Source organism: Camelus dromedarius, chromosome 21, assembly GCF_036321535.1.
Source record: "Camelus dromedarius isolate mCamDro1 chromosome 21, mCamDro1.pat, whole genome shotgun sequence".
Lineage (NCBI taxonomy): Eukaryota > Metazoa > Chordata > Mammalia > Artiodactyla > Camelidae > Camelus > Camelus dromedarius.
The window spans coordinates 28514506-28520812 of NC_087456.1; the positions used below are offsets into that span (position 1 = coordinate 28514506).

Below are 6307 nucleotides of genomic sequence, written 5' to 3' on the forward strand. Positions count from 1 at the left end.
CAGTAAAAAAAAAATGCATCCACAGTTCTTTGGAATATTCCTCTTGGAATAACTCTGATGGTTAATTTTGTGTGTCAGTGTAACTGGGACACAGAGTGTCCAGATATTTGGTCAACCATTATTCTGGATGTTTCTATGAGAGTGTTTGTGAATTTAACATTTAAATCAATAGACTGAGTAAAGCAGATTGCCCTCCCTAGTATATGGGTGGACCTTTTCCAGTCAGTTGAAGGCATGAATAGATCAAAAGGCTGACCCCCCACCTGACTAAGAGGAAATTCCTCCTACCTGACTGCCTTCAAGTTGTGACACAGGTTTTCATCCTGCCTTTGGGTATATTGCCAAACTGAAACTTTGACTCTTCCTGGATATTGATCCTACCAACCTTTGGAATGGAACTACCCGTAAGCTTTCTTGGTTCTCAGGCCTTCAGACTTTGATTGGAACTACCCCTTCGTTCTCCTGGGTCTCCCTGGTCTCTCTCTATCTAGAGAACCCTGACTAAGGTAAATTTTGGTAACTGAGAGTGGTTTTAGAGGAACAGAATTTTAAAGTGAATATTATGAATTGATTCTAGTGTCTCTGGAATTGGCTGTCTAAGACGGTTAGATTTGAAAATGCTAAACACTTTTCTCAAACAGGTATAATGAGACTGGCTGGTTTCTCCTCATGTGGCTGGAAAACTTGGGAAAGAAAAAGATGAGCTAAGAGATTTGAACTCTCAGTTCGAGCAGTGCATAAATGACCTAAAAACTTCTACATGTTCCTTAAAGGAGACCCTTATCTCGTGTAGCCTTAAGGCTGAGATTGCTAAAAATCAAACAAAAAAACCCCTATCTTGTCAGTGGCTAAATGCAGTTTGAACTCTAGCCTCACAGGGTGTCTATTGCTGAGTGAGGGCATTGACTGGGACAGAGTGGGATGCTGGAAGTTGGAACGGGAGTAGGTAGGAAGACCCTGATGGAGCTGGGGGCAGAAACCCCTAAACTCTGATGAGTCTTCTTTGCCAATGGAAGAGGAAGCACCCTCTCCACTCCCAGTGGAGGCCATCTCTCCACCCCCATCTGAAGGAATAAACCCTGCATTGCCTAAGGAAACCGTATGAGCCTCTCCTGAGGCAGTGGCCATGCAAGACAATAGGGAATCTCCTCTGGGCCCGCCCACACCACCCATCTGGGCTTCTACCCCTATAACTACACTCAAGGCCCAGCAGGCTCCTGCGGGTGAGGTATAGAGTGTGACCCACTGGGGATGGGCTGCACTCCAAAAGAACTACTTGCATTTCTAATTTATACAGACAGAGATCCAGGGAGCCTGTGTGGGAAAAGATATTAAAAGTGTAGGATAATGGTAGAAGGAACATAAAGTTGAGTCAGTTGAATTTATTGATAAGGGCTCACTGAGCAAAGACTCCGTGTTTAGCGGGGCAGCTCGGGCAGTTACCGAGGGCTATGACTGGTTGATTGACTAAAGCAGGGAGGGGTCAAAAGGAGGCCCACAGTGAGCAGGCTGGAAGTGCCCGACCTACCTTGGTTCAGCGGATAGGGAGGGATATGACGGTTTAGGGGGACTGGCATGTTAGAGTCTCTTTGTTGTCTAAGACCTGCTCACCCACGCTGGGAGTGTCCAGAAGACATAGCTTTCACCGTGACTGTGAGAAGCAAATTTGTGAGGGGAGCCCCAGCATCTTGAAAGTAAGTGCTCCATGATTGTTCTTCTCTGCGACCAGATCTCACTGCTGTGCCAAATGTAAATGCCACTAGAATAATTGGGACCTAGGTAGCAGGGGCTGGACAGCGGAATCAAAGCAGCGGTCAGAATAGCCTGACTCGCGCAGCCCTGGGCATTGGCTAGTGCGTCATGGTGCTCCTAGAAGTGAACCAGGAAGGTTTTAGACCAAGTGAACAAAAGTCTGACGTAAGTCATAAAGATCAGAGTCGTGGCTAGCCCCTCAATCAATTCTCAGACTTGAGCCATTTTACAGACCCCCGGTCCCTGGAGTGAGGGGGAGGCCAGGTTTTCTCCCAGCCTTCCCCAAAGGGATCCATGGACTTTCTCCAGGTACCTTGGGGAAAAGGAGCTAACCAGGCCTTTTGAGAGAATATTGGATACTAGTTCCAAGAGATTCAATGTATCGCTGTGGCATCCAGTCAGAGTAGGGGCTTATGGAGGTCAGGTGATCAATGGACTTTTAGGTCAGCTCCATCTCACAGTGGGCCCAGGGTGTCCCCCCATCCACTCTGTGATCATTTCCTCAATTCTGGAATGCATAGTTGGAATAGACATTCTCAACAGCTGGCAGAATCGCCATGTTGGTTCCCTGACCAGTTGAGGGAGGGCTATTATGGTGGGAAAAGCCAAGTGGAAACCGCTACATCTGCCTTTAACTAAGAAAACAGTAAACAAAAGCAATGCTGGATTCCTGGAGGGATTGTGGAGATTGCTGGCACCATTAGGGGTTTGAAAGCTGCAGGAGTGGTGACTTCTAACACATCCCCATTCAGCTCATCTTTTTGGCCTGCGCCAAAGACAGATGGATCTTGGAGAACGGCAGTGGATTACTGTAGGCTTGGCCAGGTTGTGAGTTCAGTTGCAGGTGCTGTGCTAGATGTGGTTTCATTGTTTGAGCAAATTAAGAAATCCCCTGGTACCTGGTATGCAGCTACTGATCTGGCAAGTGGTTTTTTTTTTTCTCTTTCTCGGTTAATAAAGACCACCAGAAGCTGGTGACTTTCAGCTGGCAAGGTCAGAAAAACACCTACATTGTCCTATCAATTCTCTGCCCTGTGTCATAATGTAGTTCATAGGGATCTTGCTTGCCTTTCTCTTCTGTAAGATATTACACTGGTCCTTTACACTGATGACTTCATGCTTCTTGAACTCAGTAAGCAAGAAGTAATGACTACTCGAGACTTATTAGGGAGCCATTTATATGTCAGAGGGCCAGAAGTAAGTCTGATAAAATTTCAGCGGTCTTCTGCCTCTCCAGGGGTCCAGGAGTGGGGGGCGTGTTTAGATACCCTGTCAGAGGTGAAGGGAAAGGAGTTGCATCTGGCCCCTCTTTTTGGCTGAAAAAGGCACAGTACTTTGTGGGCCTCTTTGGATTCTGCAGGCAACATATTCCTCACTTGGGTGTGTTTCTCTAACCCCTTTACCGAGTAACCCCAAACGCTGCTGGTTTTAGGGGGAAGCCCAGCACGGGGGAAGTCTCTGAAGTGGGTCCAGATTGCTGCACAGGCCACTCTTCAGTTCGGGCCATACGATGCAGACGATGCAGTGGTGCTTGAAGGGTCAGCGGCCGACAAGGATGCCGTTTGGAGCCTTTGGCAGACCTCTGTGAATGGATCATAGTTATATGAAGTGGTCCAAATGGGCATGGTCTCCCCCCGGCTTCTTTTACACTGCCTTCTCCCTCCCAGCCTGAACCTATGGCTTCATGGGGAGTTCGCTGTGATCAGCTGACAGAGGAAGAGGAGCCTTGAGCCTGGTTTACAGAGGGTTCTGCATGATCTGCATCAGCCCCTGAAAGCAGACAGCTGCAGCACCCCAGTACCTTTCTGCCACATCCCTGAAGGACAGTGATGAAGGGAAGTCCTCCCAGTGGGCAGAGCTTTGAGCAGTGCGCCTGATTGTTCACTTTGCTTGGAAGGAGGAGTGGCCAGAAGTGTGATTATAGACTCATTCATGGCTAGTGGCTTGGCTGGGTGCCTGGATGGTTAGGGATTCAGAAGGAACTTGATCAGGAACTTGGTGACCAGGAAATTTGGGGAGTATGCATATGAATAGACCTCTCCAAATGGGCAAAAAACATGAAGATATGTGATTGCTTATCGAAGGGTGACCTCAGCAGAGAGGAATTTTAATAATCAAGTGGATAGGATGACCCTTTCTGTGGATACCAGTCAGCCTTTTTCCTTAGCCCCATCCCCACCCCCCATCATCTTCCAGTGGGCACACGGTGGCAGGGAGGGAAGTCATGCCTGGGGCCAGCAGCATGGAATCCTTCTCACCAAGGCCGTCCTGGATCTCGTTACTGCTGAGCACCCAGTCTGCCAGCAGTGAGACCAACACTGCAGCCATGCCCCAAGGTGGCCAGCCTGGCCTGATCTACTTTCATCATGGAAGGGCAGCATCTTATTCTTACTGGAATGGATGCTGGATCTGGATTTGTCTTCCCTGCATACAGTACTTCTGCCTAAACTACCATCTGTGGACTCACAGAATGTCTTATCTGCTGTCCTGGTATTCCACAGAGCATTACCTCTGATCAGAGAGCTCACTTCATAAGAAAAGAAGTGTCCATGCTCCTGGAATTCTCTGGTCTTGCCCTGATCCCCACTATCCTGAAGCATCTGGCTTGGTAGGCAGAATGGTGGGACAGCCTTTTGAAGAATCAGCTGTAGCACCAGCTGGGTGGCGATACCCTTCAAGGCTAGGGAAAGGCTACCCAGAAAGTTTCTCCCACAGTGGGGATTCACAGGTCGCAGAATCAAGGGGGAGAAAAAGTGGGAGTGGCACCACTCACTATTTAACCTAGGGACACACTAGCAAAACGTTTGCTTCCTGTTCTCAGGACTGTAGGCTCTGCTGACCTCAAGGTCTCAGTTCCAGAGGGAGGAATGCTTACCAGGAGACACAACAATAACTGCACTGAGCTTGAAGTTATGACAGTTACCAGGCCACTTTGGACTCTTCATGCCTCTGAATCAACAGGCAAAGAAGGGAGTTACTATGCCACTTAGGGTAATTATGCCTGGCAACCTTGGGAAAATCGGTCTCCTGTTCTGCGGTGAAGGTGAGGAAGAGTATGTCTGGAATACATACGATCTATTAGGGCATCTCTTAGTGTTACCATGACCTGTGATTAAAAACCACAACCCAATACAGACAGGGCTACTAATGGCCCAGACCCTTTAGGGTGAAGATCTGGTTCACCCCATCACAGGTAAAGAACCATCAACAGCTGAGGTGCTTGCTGAAGGCAAAGGCAGAACAGAATGGGTAGCGGCACAACACAGCTATAGGTACCAGTTACGACTGTGTGAACAGTTACAGAAAAGAGGACTATAATTGTCATGAGATTCCCCCTTCTTTTGTTAGATATATATACACACACAAATATTTTTGTTTTCTTCCCTCTTTTATTGCCTTTTCCTGTAACATAAGATGTATTGACTTTATGTCACAGTATTTAAGTATTGTTAACTTTACATCATGGCACTGATGTTACAGTTTCAAGGAGATTAGCTGACATGACTCAAGGAATCTACCTCCTCTTCTAGAGAAAGAGCTAGTATGTTTTTGTTTCTACCTAAGGTAGTTGTGTCATGAAAAGTGAAATTATGACTTTGTTGTTGTCTTCATTTGGAGCCCAAGTACGGTTTGAGCAGATGCACACGTGTGCTGTGTTGACAAGGGGCAGACTTACTGATGGTTCTTTTGTGTTAGCTTGACTGGGCCATGGGATGCCCACAAATTTGGTCAGACATTATTCTAGGTGTTTCTGTGGGGGTGATTTTGGATGAGTTTAACATTTAAATCCATAGGCTGAGTCAAGCAGACTGCCCTCCCTAATGCTTGTGGGCCTCTCGTCATCTGAAGGTCTGAATGTGTCCAATTGCTGACCCTCCCTGAAAAGAAGGAATTCTTCCAGCATGACTGCCTTTGAGCTAAAACACTGATCTTTTTCCAGTCTTTGGACTTGACTTGGAGCCTTGGCTCTTCCTGGGTCTCAAGTTTCCTGGCCTTCACACTGGAACTACACCAGCAGCCCTTGTGGGTCTTCAGCATGCTGACTGCACTTCTTGGGAGCTGTCAGCCTTCATAATTGCCTAAGCCAATTCCTTATAATAAATCTCTCTCTGTCTCTCACTCTCTGTCTCTCTCTAGTCCTGCCTCTCTCTCTACACACAGACAAACACACAACCTATTGGTTCTGTTTGTCTGGAGAACCCTGACTAATACAGACTCTTAAAAAAAAAATCACATCTTCATTACAAAAAGAGAATCTCTAGACAGCTTCTTTATTTGATGTTTTATGGACATTTCCAAACTATGCTGATCATATCACAAAGGATTATTAGATAGCTTAATCATCAGTCCCAACCCGTGCAGTCCCTGCTGGGTAGAGGGTCAAGTTCCCCCTTGCATTTTCTTCTTAACGTCTGGTCCATGTGCACATATAAGAGTATATCAGATTATTTGTTCACTTATCTAGATTCCCCCACTCACAAGTAATCTCTAGAACAGGGACCAATTTATTTATCTTGGAATATCCAATCCAGACCTCAATGTTTGACAGTTAATT

General features: G+C 46.8%; 2 pseudogenes; both read left to right on the forward strand.

Annotated features, from left to right (window-relative positions):
* The first annotated feature begins 1860 nt into the window (after positions 1-1860).
* Positions 1861-3351, forward strand: LOC135318440 (uncharacterized; annotated as a pseudogene).
* Positions 3352-3404: 53 nt separating this feature from the next.
* Positions 3405-4532, forward strand: LOC116148617 (uncharacterized; annotated as a pseudogene).
* Positions 4533-6307: the final 1775 nt, after the last annotated feature.